Raw genomic sequence first — 17,810 nt, 5'->3', positions numbered from 1 at the left:
GATTTTATTTTATCCATTTTAGTCTTGTCAAATATTTTTTATGCATTTTTTAATGTTCCATGATCGTGCACACAAAGTTTCCATGTGTATATAATGTTTTTCATTCCACGCAATTTTTTTATATATATAATGCAGACTTTTTCTTTTTTCCTAACTAGTATATTTAAGTACTGCCAATATCTCTATTATCCCTTAATTTCTTTGAAAAATATTACAATTAGCATCACCGTCAATAGTCACAAGCATGACCTAGCACTCGATGACTCAATTCTCTTGAAAAATATTCTTTTATTATGAAATAAGTTTAAGAACTAGGTGTATGAATATTCATTCATAAATAAACAAATATAAGTCTTAAATCTTAGATCCCATTTGTTTTTGTATTTTAAAAATATTTTTAAAAAAATTTGAATATTTTTATTTTTTTTATTTCAAATTATTTTTTTAAAAAAGTATTTTTATATCATTTTCATGTGTTGATGTTAAAAATAATTTTTTTAAAATTAAAAAAATATATATTATTTTGATATATTTCTATTAAAAAAAACTTTAAAAATCAATCGTTGTCATACTATCAAACACCCTATTAGACATGATATACAACCATTAAAGGTCAAGCCATACAATCTCATACATGAACATTAGCCTTCCAATAAGTCTAGGAACCATCATTAACCATCCAAAAGATAATAAACCACAAACAACCACCCAATAATTCCTAAAACATACAATTTCTCTTACATTCTTGTATTATTTTTTTAATTATTGTATAATATTTTCTCCTCTTACATCTTACTAACTTAAATATTAAAATATTCCTTGTTCCATAAAGTACTTGTTTTACATGAAAGTCAACAAACCAACCCAAGATTGTAGCCCTGGAAAGGTTGATTCTTGTATGAAGATCATATGCTATTGAGCTACATGGATCATTTCCTTTACTACATAAATGCCATGCTATATCTGAATTCAAATTTTTATTTTATTTTCATTTGTCTTTGCATTAATTCTTTAGCCATCAACACTATTGTGGTATCTTAGTTCAAGTTTTTTTCTACAATATATATTAGATATTTTACAAGGAAAAGCTTGTATTTTATATTATTTTATAGCCTTTTAATTTCCACATTATCAATGCAATACTAAACACATACTCAACATGTAAGAATATAAAAACAACACATCCCATAATATATTGGGATTGATTCCCACTTCTTCCTCCACACAAAGATAGCTTACCCTCTCAGGCGAAACTAATAACTTTTGAATATGGTTAAACTACATAGATAAAATTAAAAACGGTCACCTTAGTAGGGTTAAGTTAAGGAAAGATCAGGGAGAAAATATAATTTGATTAGGAGGAATGCATAAATAATATGAAAAAAATTAATTATTTAAAGATCAAATTAAAAGATTTTAGAACTTTTGGGTGTGAATATAAGATTAGGAAAATGAAAAGAAAGAGAAGAATAAAGAGGAGAGTTTGACATAAAATACTTTACCCCATTGCCATGAGTTTTTTTTAATTAGATTCAATGTGTTTATGATACATTAAAAGTGCATATATGTGTTAACCCTAGTACTTCAAATTAGAAAAATATAGATTAAAAAAAGGTATATTTCAAACTATAACATAAAAAACACATAAGCAGTATGTCTTTTTTATATGGTTGGTCAGTCTTCTAGGCCTTCTTATCAATAATAAGCTCTAATGCACCCTTATAATTTGATTATGGGTATGATCAAACAACTAAATTAGATTGTAAAAAAGAAAGTCATCATAACTCACGAGCAGCATTACCAATAACCTTATATTAAGCATCTATGTAAGATCAAGCAACCATTTTTTTACTTACTAGACTTCCAATAGATAACGTTATGAAAAAAATAAATAACATAAGCATGTATAAACTTTTAATCACCAACATTAACAACCTAATCAGAATCATTGACATCATGTAGTAGGAGATCAGAAGTGATAGTAAAAGATAAAATAAAATAAAACATACTAAAGATATAATGCCTATAATTTTAAATAAGAAATTTAGTTTTTCTAAACTCACCTTCTAGTCACTATGAAATTCTTTATATGAATTTTAAATTAAATTTTAAAATTAAATAAAAACATCAATAAGTTTCAAATTTATTATGCAAAGAAAGAGACCAAATATGTTTGAAAAAAAATAACAAATTACATGTATCCATGTAAACCAAAAATGTAAAGGCCAAATATCACTAAAATTAAGATGAACCTAAATGAGATCATTAGACTTGCCTAAACATGCTTCGATGAACCTAAATATGATAATTGGACTCGCCTAAAAGGCAAGCCATATAATTAAAATAATAATTAGTTAAAGAAAAAACTAGAGGAGCCTTATTAGAGAGAATTTGAAGCAAGATATGAGACTATGGATGAACAAACTATCAATGCTAGACTTCAAGGATAATTTTTTTATGATAAAGAGCACTTGAGGTCTAAAGATAAAATGATTGATATTAAAGCTATTATAATCCATCTTTAACTATATTGGATAGAAGGGTGATTATGAGCATGAAATTAAAAAAAAAAATCATTATTTAAAGAAAATTATCATATAAAAGTAGGGATTTCATGGTATCAAGAACATGTAAAATGGAAGATAGTTTTAGAAAATGTTAAGGTGTATGAATCGAAGTATAGTTAAGGTGTGAGATATTAAGTTTCTTTTATCACCTACTTCAAGTTGTTCACATCCAGTGTAGGGTTCCATGAGAGTGACTCAAATGATGTCTAGCGTGATATAATATGTTATCTCGATATTATAATGTTTTGGGCATGATTTAAAGAATGTTGACCAGTTGAAGCACTTTTGGCCAAATATGAAGGACCTAAAATTAAAGAGGCCAAAAGATTTCCTTTAGGGAAAGAACCTACATTTGAAATGTAGAAGGATCATGATATGGAAATATAATTATATTTATCATAAATTGGGAACTGGGTTTGAGTGTTTTGTTATGGTTGATTCCAACTTAATTCATTCATTTAGCTAAAGTTTCTTCTTCTTTATCAACCTTGTTGATTTCTACCACACCCTCTATTAAAAAAGACCATTTTGACTAGAGAAAGAACTAGATTTAAAGTTATTACCTATTTTAGCGGAAGTGCATTATCTAGTGATGTTGGCTAAATGGCTAGTCACATCATCAACAGATATGGAGATCATACAAAAATTCATCCTTGTTTAAGAATCCATGGCTTAAGAATGAACTATATGATTTTGAGAACATAACAAGTTCGGTTTAGCTATTAGAGTGGTCACTAACTCTTTGAACTCTTATCATAAACCTTTGAACAAATATAAGTTATAATTTGTGAGAACGAGTAGCTTACCACTTGTTGCCAATTTGTCATTATATGTTTTCCTACTATGCAGATAAGTTGAAATTAATTCTCTAGAGAGTTGTTATAGTTCAAGAAAGCCTATGCAAAGAGATATAATTAAGGTTGTCGATAGTAAAGCCATGGATAATTTTACAATTATCTAAATAGAGTGAGAGATATGATAATTAATCACATGGCATAATACATTAGTAGACAAAGATGCTACTAATGATGTGTTTTTTTATAGTAAGAAGGGCTAGTAGGTATGGTTTTGATCCATCAATGAAGTTATGCAAGCCTTGACTGATAAGAAAATGCTTGATGTAAGCCTTCTAGATAGTTTTCTTTCATTAGTTTTAGGAATATATAACGACAAGCATTGGTAGCAAATAGTATGTTGTTGTAGTTTGTTGGCTAATTAGAAGAGAAGAAATAGGTTATTGTTCTTTATATCTAAGAGTGCAAAAGAGATTATCAGAGAAAATCATGGATATTGTTAAACAAAGTTTGTGATACCATATAAGATTATAGAAATGGAAAGAAGAAAAGGAGAATTATACATAAAATATTTTGCCCCTTTGCTATAATTTTTTTAAAATTAGATTTAATGTATTTCTCACACATTACAAGTATATATTTATATATGATAACCCTAGTAAAAATAAAAATAAATAAGTAACAATAAAAATATATTTCCTTGTATAGGCAAGGAGTCTTTTAAGCCATGCAGGGAGTTATCCGCTTTAGCTCGCCCTATCCTTGGTATTGCATCATAATAAACAAAAGAAAAATCAAATTTTTAATTATCAGCATAATAAATTCAAATTAACGCGTCCTTACTCAATAAGATAAAACATGTGAAACATTTGTTTCTCGAGATCGAAAGGACACACTCTACATATCATGGTTTTGAATGTGATAGTGTTAAGTGATCTAGATATACGTCAACAATTATTAATGAAGATCATGCTTATCGAGTAGCATTGCATACTTCATTAAATTAATATTTAAAAACAATTTATAACAGCCAACGTATATTTAATATTTTTATTTCATTTCTTTTGATAACCCGGGTGTCTGGCCAGCTTATGCGCATCACAATTATTCCTGAGTTTAATAAACACCCTACAAATCTAGTGAGTAGACAAGACATCAGGGATGACATGCATGTACAAAAAAAATTAAACCTAGATGTAGAGAAAAAAAAAAATTTCTCTGCTAAACCACGATCTCAAATGCATATTTAATATTAAATATATTAGAAATAGTTCGAAGAATAAGAGTATATACAGGCTTATCCTACTTCACCATATCCGACCTTGGAGCTTGTTGGCTCGTGTTTCATGCTCATAAATAATCCAAGAGGTCAACGGTTAAAAGCTGGAGGGTAAATTACAGTACTCTGATATTATCTTAAAAATTTTATTACAATATATTAGTTAACAAATAAATTAATTTAAATAATCCATTAAGATAAAAAAAAAAATCTTATGAAATTAACTTAAAACCACTAAACACTACATTAACATTACAAAACAATATGTCTGTATAGAAGATATTAGACATTAATATTAGACATTAATATTCAAATTTTGATGCTTTTTTTTTTATATTAAAAACCAATATAAAACATATTATCAGAATATTGACCTAACGGATTTTCAGAAAACTCATTTAAAATATCATTAGAATGTTCTCCTATTTCTTTTTTAAATAGTATTAGTTAACTGGCATTGAAATAAATAATGAGAAACATCGGTATGTAAGTAGTAAATATTAATGTATATATAATACTTTTGAATGTTTATATCGGAATAATAAACTTTTAATCTGTATATATATATATATATATATATTAATTTGTACATCTGTGTGCGCATGCGCACGCAAAGTAGCTAGGACTACATTTAATTTTTCAAGTGGCTGTCGTATCACCCAAATTCTCCTGTCAAACCAATAAAACTCAACGCAGAAAGGCCAAATGGTGGACTAATCAAATAGTGGTACTAAAAGCTAATAGCAACAACAGCTGAACTCAGAAGTATTTGACATCATTGAGGGAAGTGCTTGAGACTAATCATAAACACAAGATGACCTTTCACTACGCTAAACGTTCAAAAACTAATTCTACCTCCATTGCAAGGCCACAGCATCATTGACTAGACAAACCACTCATGGTCCAGATCACTGATGACCTTAAAATTAATCTGCATTTTGGCAGTATTGGTAGGATCCTCGACCCCTACAAGTATTTCATTCCTTGGAAAAAATAGATGATTCTTTGTACTGAATTGGACAAGCTCATAACTCGTCATACATTGGCTATGGAGAAAAATTCTGTCAGCTGGAATGAGATCAATTGGCATCATAGAACAGGACAAAGTCAGTACGACCTTTGAGGGTTCCACTTTGTTTAAATATAGATTCAGTAGAGAGGTTATGAGAATATATAAGGAGGTCTCTCATGATCGTTTGAATCACAACACTAGCTAGAATTCATACGAGGAGAAACAGTGATATCATGGCCAATTTGAAGTTTTGGGTATGCCTTGTTTTGCTGTTTCTTACATTAACAATGTCAGAAACTAGACATCTTGATCAGCCTTACCTCGGGAGGAAGAACCTAGCAAGGGTTTTGCAAGAACTGCAAGAGAAATCAAAACAAGTCGATGTCAGCTTCACAGATGATGGAGACGTGGCTCGAAGCCCTTACGAATCCAAACGACTCAGCCCAGGAGGGCCAGACCCCAAACATCACTAAAATCTCACGACAGGACTTCCATGCATGTTCATTCAAGTTCCGGCACCAACTGCAAAACCAAAGTGAGACTAGTTTTTTTTATAAGGTTCAGTTTGTGACTGTGAATGCTATTATATAATGGAAAATGTAATGGAATGTAAGAGAAATTCTAGCTTTTGGCATCGGACTCAATTGTTCATGAACTGAATTATCATGAACAAAGATCAATATATTTGCACTAAATTCCATCTTGTTTTTCTCTAGCTTTTCTTTCTTCTACTAACTTGGGCAAACCAAGACCATGTCTCCCTCTTGGATCAATATGTTTTTAGTCATTTCTTTTTTGGATTAGATTTCATCCATTGAAACTTAGTTCACTAACTCCTATTTAATAGACTATCCATACCAGAATTATTTATATTAAATTCTAGTTGGGTCTTATTTATTGAACCACTTGACCGGCATGTAATTAAAAATTTAACGTAAAGTATCATTTTTTATATAAAGGGAGCTTGGAAAATAATACATTCAACGGGAAGGCAAAGACATTTTCTTTAGGATGCAATATTTAAGCTTTATAACTATTAGAATATGCACTTAGATTCACAGCAAAACACTATAAAAGTGGGTGCTCTTTGAATATAAAATAGTCCTCAAGATTCGAACGTGCAACATCAAAAAACTTTTTTGGTTCCTTGTATGATCACTAGAGTTCTCCATGTAGTGTTGAAAATCCATCACTTTAATTAGGGCAGTGCTATAGCATATTGAATTTATTTGAAAATGCTTACTGCCTTAGAAGGTATTCAACATTCTTCAGATCATGCTATCTTTATTGAAAATGACGAGTTCTTCAACGAACAGTCACAAGCTGAGAAGCACATGAATCCAAATTCCCGCATGGGAAAAGGTAACATGAACAATATAAAAATTAATTCTCTTGCAATAAAATATACTTGTATTAGGGTTTTATCTACCTATTTTATTATTTTGAACACCATTTTTCTATTTTGTATTAGAGTAATTATTATGTAAGTTTGAATATGAGAAGTTAGTAATTGAAGCAACTAAAATATTTGATTGCTAATGAGTTGCTAAAAAAACAATTCTTGAGTTGAAACATCTCTTTAAAACAAAACTGATATATTTGAATAGATTAAGGGGAAAAAAAATGGTGGGAGGCAAGGCTAATTGGGGGATGGTGGAGACCTCAAGGAGTGGTCTGTTGATAGATGGGAGCCAAGCCACAATACCAGCACTCACACATCAATATATATGAAGATGCTCAAGGACACCATAGGTGTTGATACTTGTACTTACCAAAAACAAAATTAAATAAGTTCCACTGAACTACATAAAAAGAAAAAATATATATAACAAAAGCTTAAAGTTCTAAATCATTATTTAACTAATCAATTAATTAATGAACTGTGCATTGTGGGCAATTTCTCAAATATAATCCTTCAAAAATTATTTAATATTATATATAAGGATCGATGTTATACAAAATCATGAATTAAATTTCATGAAATTGCTTTTAGATTTTTTTTTTTAATGAGATTACTTCCAATGATTATTCGTTATTCACGTATGTGTTCATATTTAGAAAACTCTTAGAATGAAAGGATACATAATTTAAATAGATTACATACATAATACATAGGTTTGTGGAGAAGTTATAAGAGATTTTATTCAATGAATTTAGGTCATTAATGGAATGATGCGTTTTATTAGAAATTAAGAATGAATATACTTATTTGTTGAGAAAATCCTAAACTGGTTTTTTTTAAAAATATACATTTTTTATTAAAAGAAGTAATATTTTATGAAGTTGTGAAAATTTTATTCAATGAATTTATACTATTAATGAAATAATGTGTCTTATTAAATAGAATAAATATTGAAACAATGTATATTTACCAAAGATTTAACACACGTTTAACGAGGGAATCCTAAAAAGGTCGTTTCAAAAAATATGTATTTTTACTGAAAATTTACTTTATGTAAAGGGGTTATAAATTAAAACTATAATAAATGAATTGAGATCATTATGTTTTATTAAAAATATATAACTAAAACTAATTCTTATCCATTTGACCCTTTTGTAGATCCTATTGTTGCTATGATTTCCAAGGCGTCTGTTAATGGATCAACAGAAAAGGATGGATTAATTTACTCATATTGTAAGAAAAGCCGACTTACTGAGGAGAATGGTTTAAAAAAGAATGGCTTTCTTGACTGGTATTTGGACCGTCGTCAGTAGCTTGGATATATTTGGAATTATGGTAACGGTTATGATTTAAAATGTTTTTCATTTAGAAATACATTAAAATAATATTTTTTATTTTTTAAATTAAATCAACACATCAAAAATATTAATGTATCTATATAGTATATTTTCTAGAGGGGTTGGCCAGCAACAACCAATTCATCAAATAATGACTTAGCGTGTTGCATATATGTAGTAACCAAAGCATTTTCTTGCTAAAGATCTTAAAAAACCCCATGGAATTGCATAACACGAGAATTTGATGGAGAAGCGAGCACTTTTTCAAGAATATACCAAACACAAGAAAAAGTCTGACAATCTACCACGAGATATAGGGAGTCCATAAAGAGGGAGGAGAGTAACGCATTTAAAATAAGCTAATCATATTGCTTCCAACGAAGAAAAGAAGGGTTGATTGCCGAAGAAGAACCATCAGAACAATCAGAAATATGAAAGGGAGGACACGACACTGAGCCATTGACAAAGTGAAAAACACCTTGACCAAGAAGATATGGTTTCATCTGCATTCGCCAGTAGAGATAGTTTGTGATCGTAAGCTTCAACAAGGCCACTTGAAAAGTGTTGGACAACGCAACAATAAAAGGAGTCATTGTCCCCATGATGTGAAGAGGGACGACAGAAAAATGAAAGAAAGAGTCATGGTTTTGCTCTGTAGGTTGGGGTTACTACTGATGGGAGAAGGAACCGCGATGGCATCTTTTAAGTGGCTAGTTGGTTGGGCTACACCGCTGTTTTGGTGAGGGGAGAAAGTGGCAGCAATAGTAGAGTCCGTTTTGGAAAGGGAGAGAGGAGGCCGACTACAAGGAAGGAAAGGAGAAGAAGAGTTCTGATAGCAAAAAGCTCTGATACCAAGTTAAAAATAATTAAAAGGCTTAATCTATTGGTTAGCCAACCTTTTCTCTCTCTCTCTCTATATATATATATATAGGGGGCAATATATAATAGTAATGGTGGGGTTACAACACAAGAGCATAATTACAATATTTTCTATATAATATATTTTCTATATAGATATATTTTCTAAATAATAATTTTTAATAAATAAAAATAAAATAAATTTTAGACTTTAAGGCCGCACAAAATACAAGTCCTACTGCCACCAATCCGGGACTAGATGCCCTTGCATGGAATGGAGGCTGTCACATCTACCAATTTGTCCAGCTCGTCCAGGCCACTGTCCAGCAATGAAAGAGGGCTGAATTTGTTGTCAGCTGTGCCATGTTGTCGTTCATCGGTGGATGCTACTCGTAGCTCAAATCAACAAGGCAAGTCTCTTCTTATACCTAATTGGCTATGGCTCAACAGATCGCATGAAAAATGACAGGTCTTTGTTTCACGCTTGCCGTGAGTATGCGATCACTACAAATGGTGATAAAATTAATGTGGCTGAGGAATCTTACACCATCTATCTCATTACATCATACTTAATTTATCTGTTCCCTTTTTATCAAATAGTTTATTATCTATTAGTCAGATTACCAAAATACTAAACTGTGTTGTTATAATGATCCCTGAATTTTGCTTACTGTCAGATATCTAGACATGGATGATCGTTGGCATGGTACTAATAGGAAGGTCTCTCCTTTGTCGATAATGTGTGATGACAGGGGCGGAGCAAAAAACAAAAAAATTAGGGGAAGCTAAATTAAAAATATTTTTTTATAGGAGAAATTTCTGGGTAATATTGTTGTGTAAATATGTTTTTGGTTGTTAATGGCCTCCTAGTTGTTTTTCCCTTTAATTCATGCTCTAATTAAAACTTTTTTTGTAACTATTTTTCTATAAATATTTACAAAGAAAATTAAAGCTGGAAAATACATTTCTTTACGAGGGTCGAGACTCCTGCCAGCCCCTACTTCTGCCACCATGTGATGAAGCAAGGTTCATCATGTAACTGTTATACAAAGAGATATAATCCAGGAAATTTGATTCTGGCATCTACGATGAGAACATGTTTGTTTTGAATATTTACATCATCTACTTCCATCTTTGTTTTTGTATATGTATTTGAATTCAGTGTGAAATTTTTAATTTGGTTAAGGATGATGTAACTGGCTATCACTTTTACGATGAGTACAAGAAAGATTAACACTTAAATATTGAAAGGTATTGATGCTTTGTTTTATCAAAAGGGACAAGAAAAATCCACCTGCCTTGACAGGATTTCCATTAGGTTCTTCGGAACACGGCTTTCCCATTTGATTGTGCTGTGTGGCGCTACAATAAAATTAATTTTTCGTGAAATTTTTTTGACAACAACATTTAATTGTTGCAGTGTAAAAACCTAATGGCAATCTAAACAGTTTTCGTGATTATATTTGTGTAGTGCATTTTTAACTTTCTTTTAATTTAGTGTTTATAAAAATTTTGATTAGGTTTATATATGTTAGTATAGATGTTATGACAAAAAAAAAAAAAACAAATTAGGTTACTGAGCTCACAACCTAAAAATTGATTTTAATTGACATAATATTTTATTAACAATTAAATTTTATTTTTATCAGTATATAAATCATCAATGGATTCCTCGATGAAAACCTCTCATCAAAGAGTTTTTCATTAGGCATATTAAGTTTTTCAGTAATTCAGTCAATACAGTTACTTACTAATGAAAACATCGACATAAAATTCATGTTAAAAGAACATTAAATTAAAAGGAAATGATGTTAAATATAAGTTATGATAGATATCCTCTTTTTACAACACTTACGATATAAATTCATGTAAAAAGCTTTATATTATAAGCTTGACAAGAAAAAATAATTATTTTTTAAATCATCAAAGTTAAGAGGTAACTTTATTGGGAATGTTTTTAATTTTATCAAATTAGAAGGTGGTTAACCTTGCAAAATTTCAAAATTGGTCATTTAAAAGATACCTACCTCGTCAATGAAAAATTCAAAGATTTTTCTAATGTTTCATTCTCAAGGTGAATTACATGTTTTGTGGAAAAATTAAAGATATATCAAAATAGTCTCATTCTCTAGGTGTCCTACCTTTTTATATATAAAAAACTTAAAAAAAATTCAAAATGATCTTATTCCGTAGGTGACCTACCTGTTTTTTTGTAAAAAATTCTAAGATTTTTCAAAATGATCACATTCTCTAGGTGACTTACCTGGTCTGTGAAAAATTCAATGGTTTTTTAAAATTTTAAAATCTAGTTGTTTTGAAGAAAAATAAATTTAAGAAAAGGATAAAAAAAATAAGGACCAAATTATATATATATATATATATATATATATATATATATATATATATATATATAAAAGACAATACACTGTAAACTTGGATTGAATGATAAAATTAAAAACCATCAAAAATTTTACAAAAGAACTAAGGAAAAAAAATAGAAATCTAAAGAAGAAGAACTGGAAAACAAAAATATATAGATGAAAAATTAGAATTAAAGGATTAAATTGAAAACGAATAAAATTTTAACAAAAAGATCAAAAACAAAAAATAGAAATCAAAAGAATAAGACAATACATCGTAAACTTGGATTGAATGATAAAATTAAAAACCATCAAAATTTTTACAAAAGAACTAAGGAAAAAAAATAGAAATCTAAAGAAGAAGAACTGGAAAAAAAATATATAGATGAAAAATTAGAATTAAAGGATTAAATTGAAAACGAATAAAATTTTAACAAAAAGATCAAAAAACAAAAAATAGAAATCAAAAGAATAAGACAATACATCGTAAACTTAGATTGAATGATAAAATTAAAAACCATCAAAATTTTTACAAAAGAACTAAGGAAAAAAAATAGAAATCTAAAGAAGAAGAACTGGAAAAAAAAAAAATATAGATGAAAAATTAGAATTAAAGGATTAAATTGAAAACGAATAAAATTTTAACAAAAAGATCAAAAACAAAAAATAGAAATCAAAAGAATAAGACAATACACCGTAAACTTGGATTGAATGATAAAATAAAAAACCATCAAATTTTTTACAAAAGAACTAAGGAAAAAAAATAAAAATCTAAAGAAGAAGAACTGGAAAAAATTATATATATAGATGAAAAATTAGAATTAAAGGATTAAATTGAAAACGAATAAAATTTTAACAAAAAGATCAAAAACAAAAAATAGAAATAAAAAGAATAAGGGTTGAAGTTGAAATATTGATAATAAAGAAAACCAACCTGTATTTTTCAGGGTAGAAGAGAGAGAGGAAAAAAAATTTGACTGGCAACAAACCACCTTGTCACTGTCAACACGCACCACATTAAAAGAAAGAGGACATGGCGATGCATCCAAATACACGACGAATAAGCATTTTATGCCGCCAGGAGGCTACACACTTGCCGCCCAAAGTGCACGGGTGCCTCCCACATGCTGGTGCGTACATGGCAACAACTTTTTTGGATTAATTAATTTTTAATTGAATTATAAACCAAAATGCCTTTGATTATCACAATAATTACAAGAAAAAAAAAACATGAAGGAAAAGACCAAAAAGCTCTTCTACCTATGATTTAAATTTTTTTATTCAAAGGACATACTTATCAATTTACTGTAGATGAATAAATAAAAAAAATATTTATACATCTTTTCATCAATTTTATAATTTTTTTATTTTAAGGGCAATCAAGTCACTTTATTGTGCTTAAAAAAAAGAAGATATAATTATATCCCTGTATAATCCTTTCATAATTAATGCATCATGTGAAAAAAACTAAAACACCCCCAACACAAAGGCAATTAGATTTTTTTTGAAAAAACAAGAATGTCAATGAACAGTGAAATCAATCTACATAAATGATGTTTTTACCTCTGGCTTTAGCTTTTTTATATAAATTCTATGGAAATAAATAATTGGTTGGTTGGATTATCTCTTTTTTATATTATCTAAGCATAAAAATACAATAATTATCGAAATTTGGAGTTTTTTTCTTTCGAAATAGAGTAAAAAGAGGGTAAAATAATAGTTAAAAAGAAAAATAAAATAATTTAGTGGCTAAACTGTTTGGAAGGAGGCAGGGCACATGTGGGGGTATTTAAGTCTTCTGCTTCGCATGAGGAAGTGATGTCGCGAGGTAGTCTAGAATCCCACATCGAGGAAAAACAAGAAGGGACATAAGGCATGCGGGTATAAATTAGAAGGCCTCAGCAACGTTACCCATACTTACCTGGACGGGATCAATGGGTGATCAAGAAGGCCCATGGTCTAGGTCTGTGACCTCCATTGCACGCAGGAGGGGTGCTGGTCTAAGGTCTCCCCAAGAGGGAGAGCCTACGTCAAAATTTGTGGCAGAGGGGGCTGCGCCAGTCGCGGCCCCTAACCAATTTTAGTTCAAAATTTACTTAGCTGAAACCCTAATATAAAACATCCGTAAGCCTGTTATTAATCTTTACTCAATGTCCAAAGTAGCGGGCCAGGTAATTCAGCTCGATATGTGAGCTCAGCAATTCGAAAGTGGACACTCAGTGAAAGACGAACGGGTCCAGCAACATAGTCCAAGGAGTCGGTTTCCTCAATCAACAATAATTAATTTGAAAAACTCACTACTCTGGTCTGCCATGGCATGTACTTGCAGGCGGTAGACAAGATTGAGCTGCATAGGTTGCATCTAAATGTCAGACTCCAAATGTCGGCAGATGACAAATTGCAAGAGTTTTAAGATTGTTAACCTCCTCTTTAGTTGTGACTTTCGGTTCTTAATCTCTAGGTAAATACCTTAAGATTTTACCAATCATTTCCTCATTTATGTTTTGTTTACCTAAGATAACAACTTCACTAATGAAGATAATAAAACTAGCATGCATTTCACGTATATTTTTGTTGGGCTCCATCTTGAACAATTAATATTCTTTAGTGAGGTTAGTCAATTTATAATCCTTAACTTGACCAGTTTTTTTATGGGTGACTTCCACAAGTTTTATTAATTTCAAAGATCATTTTATAATTTTTAACCCTAATGAACTCCACATGATTAAGTGTATTAAAGAAAGCAATCATGACCTTAGCATTATAATCATATCTTTTTCTTTTTTTTTATATTCACTTATGGGTTTTAGATAAACTTCTCCATCTAAACTCATCTTGGTAGGATGTAAATCCCAAGAAAAAAAATATAATAAAAAAAAATAAAAATCAAGGTTGGATTAAATTTAAAGGAAATAAACTAAACTAAAAAGAAGTGTGGGCAAAACAAATACACTTAAAGAAGATGGGGCCTAAATGCAAATAAGAATAATTATAGAGCATAAGTACTCCTCTTGTCACTAAAAACAGATCTGGAGATAACGTAAAGAAAAAAAAGAGGGAGTTTTATGTTTATTTTTACAAATCAGATGGAAACGCTGGTGGGAAAGGATTAACAAGAAGAGAAGAGGGAAGGGTTGGTTGCCCTTAAAAAGAATAAAAAAAAGAGGGATCGAAACTTTGATGCGTATCGGGTAAAGTATTCTAAACCTGCTTTTATGAGTAATTTCAAGTTGATTATGAATTGATGACTGAATGTTAAATTATAGATTTTAGTTCTTAGACTTAAATTGAAGAAAAAGTATGAGTTGCTAAATTAAAGAACTTCATGTGTTGTGTGTAAATGGAAAGGCTGACGAATATGGACAGTTTCGTCTCTTGATTTTCAGAGAGATTTCGGGTAGGAGGATGAAAGAATTAGGATCAGATTCCTTATAGAAATTGTAGTTTTGAATGTTGGCTAACTAATGAAATTGGTCTTGCTCGATTTGGAGTTATAGAACTCCAGCTATAGGTTACCAAAATGAGACAATGACAGTTCAAAAATGTCTAGACAGTGACGGTTCAAAAATGAGACAGTGACGGTTCAAAAATGAGACAGTGACAGTTCAAAAATGAGACAGTGACAGTACAAAAATGTCTAGACAGTGACAGTTCAAAAACGAGACAGTAACAGTTCGGATTTTAAGTAGAAATAGTTCAAATATATGTATAAAGGAATGATGACTATGGTTACACAAAGAATGGCAATATTAATGGGTGAAATAAGAAAAACATAAAATATTTATAAAAAAAAAGATGATGATTGAAAGAAAGACTTATTGGTTATTGATATGTTTATAATAAAACATATCCTTGAGTGAGAAGAACTTATGGGATAAACCTGTGAATTTCAGGAGGGACCACAAGCGTGGGGCAACAGCAGCAGGGGAGTACAAATAGAGCTTCTATTTCAGGTAGGTGAATCGCACCTATACTTCCTAGTTAATTTCCATGATTTATTTATATTACCAATGTGAAATGTGAATTTCTGAATGTATGGGTATTCAAGGTGAAAAGTTGTGTTAATTGCCAAATAATGAAATTATCACTGACAAAGGAAATATGAGAAGTACGTTTTGAGGTGTAAACTAGCATACATTTAGTGTATGTTAGGATCCCGAGTAAGGGGATCATCATATATGGACTAGCATACGTTTAGTGTATGTTAGGATCCCGGGTAAGGGGATCACCATGTATCGGCTAGCATAGATTTAGTGTATGTTAGGATCCCGGGTAAGGGGATCGCCATAATTGGACTAGCATACATTTAGTGTATGTTAGGATCCCGGGTAAGGGGATCATCATGTATGGACTAACATACATTTAGTGTATGTTAAGATCCTGGATAAGGGGATCACCTTGGAATGACTCATATGGAGTGATGATGATGGTACCGGTTATATTGGTATTGTTGCACCCGACATCGCGGCGGCCTTAAAAATTTAAATCTTTAAGAATCTTTAGAAAGAACGGATTTCAGGCATTCTGTTCTTTAATGTGGATATTCTTGTTTAAGGAGTCGCCACCTAGTATTATGGTCACTAGAAACCCTAACTGGTCAACAGAGATTCTATGGTTCGGGACTGGTTACGTAAAAGGGAAGATATTATAACCCCTTAAACATCCTGCCTGAGGCAGGCTGCATTGCTAGTTTCGTCTTAAATTGCTAAATGTTTATTAGTTTATGTTATGAAAATTTGCTTATAATATTCCTGACTCTGGCGCCAGTAAATATTTAACTACGAATATTTCCAACTCTGGCGTTGATAAATATTATGTAGCTATAAAAAAAAAAAAATTAAATCAATATTTTTTTTTATTCCTGACTCTAGCGTCAGTGAATAAACAAATAAAATAAATTTATTTTTACGCATGCACATTTTTTCTTGTTAAATGAAAATAAAATACAATGAATAATATAAATTTAAACAAGTATTTTTATTCCTGACTCTGGCGTCAGTGAATAAACCAATAAATTTATATTATTTTTTTCTTGCTAAATAAAAATAAAATACAATGAATAATATAAATTTAAACCGGTATTTTTATTCCTGACTCTGGCGTTAATGAATAAACCAATAAATTTATATTATTATTTTTTTCATGCATACATATTTTTCTGACTTTTATTTTATTTTTTTATTTTTTATTTTTATATATTTTTTTTTTGGGCTGGGCTGGGCTAACTCCAGCCCAGCATATGTACATATTGGTGGCTGGGCTCAGCTCAGCTCCTCAAGGGCTGGGCTAGGCCCAGCCGGCCCAGCCAGGTCACTGGCCCGGGCCAGTGACCGGCTGAGCAAACTGATGATGCACGCGTGAAGCACTTTCACGCGTGCATCAACAGTGCGAAGGTAATTAAATTACCTTCGCACTGTTCAAATGCAATTCAATCACTAGAGCGAAAACAGATGGAAATGGGCGCACCTGTTTCAGACGACTGTGAAAAAGGCTACAACGCTGGTGGAGTTCCTTTGTTTCCTGTAGAGATGAAAACATAGTTAATCCGTGATCCTCTGCCTTTTCTCTCCTTTTCTGGCAATATATTTTTCGGATGAAAACTGGTTTCTTGCAGGGACGGAATCGTGGTTGATGTTGCTGTTCTTCCCTGTATTTTCTTTTTTTAATTGTGTTCTGTTTTCTCTGTTTTTTTCTGGGTTTCTTGCTCTATTTTTCTGGGTTGATCCTCTCTCTGTTTCCCAGTGTTTTTTTTTTTTGTTCAATCTCATGGGTTTTTGCCTCTTCCTGGTGTTGGGTTTTTCCCTTCCTTTTATAGCCAAGCTAACCCTCTAACCAGTTCTGTCTTTGCAGGACTGTCTTTGGAATTCACGAACGAGTTTATCGGCAAAAGACTTGGTCCAAGATCATATTTTGTTGCAGATTATCAGCTCCCCTGATGAATCGAAAGCTCTCCTGATGAATCGGGAGGGAGAAGAATGCACGACTGTTCCTTAGCAACGGTGCCGTTTTGGTTGGAAAACAGGAGTTTTTAATTTGACCCCTGAACTTTGGAAATTCTGCAATTGGACCCCTAAGCAAATAAAAATTTCTTTCAATTTTGCCCATTTTGGATAAATTTCAATTAAGTCCCTGAATTTATTTAATTAATTAAATCAAAGTTTAATTAAGTCCACAAACTTATTAATTCTTCTAATTTAATTA

General features: G+C 30.8%; 1 non-coding gene across 1 annotated transcript; it reads left to right on the top strand.

The window, feature by feature from the left end:
- Positions 1 to 13,522: 13,522 nt before the first annotated feature.
- LOC118043681 (U1 spliceosomal RNA) lies at positions 13,523 to 13,682 on the top strand. Its single transcript, XR_004686688.1, has one exon. It is a non-coding gene; the product is annotated as a U1 spliceosomal RNA (small nuclear RNA).
- The last annotated feature ends 4,128 nt before the right edge of the window (positions 13,683 to 17,810 follow it).

The sequence above is a fragment of the Populus alba genome, chromosome 13 (genome assembly GCF_005239225.2).
Source record: "Populus alba chromosome 13, ASM523922v2, whole genome shotgun sequence".
Classification (NCBI taxonomy): Eukaryota; Viridiplantae; Streptophyta; class Magnoliopsida; order Malpighiales; family Salicaceae; genus Populus; species Populus alba.
The sequence above is the reverse complement of the archived record's forward strand: the minus strand, read 5'-3'. Positions and strand labels throughout refer to the sequence as shown.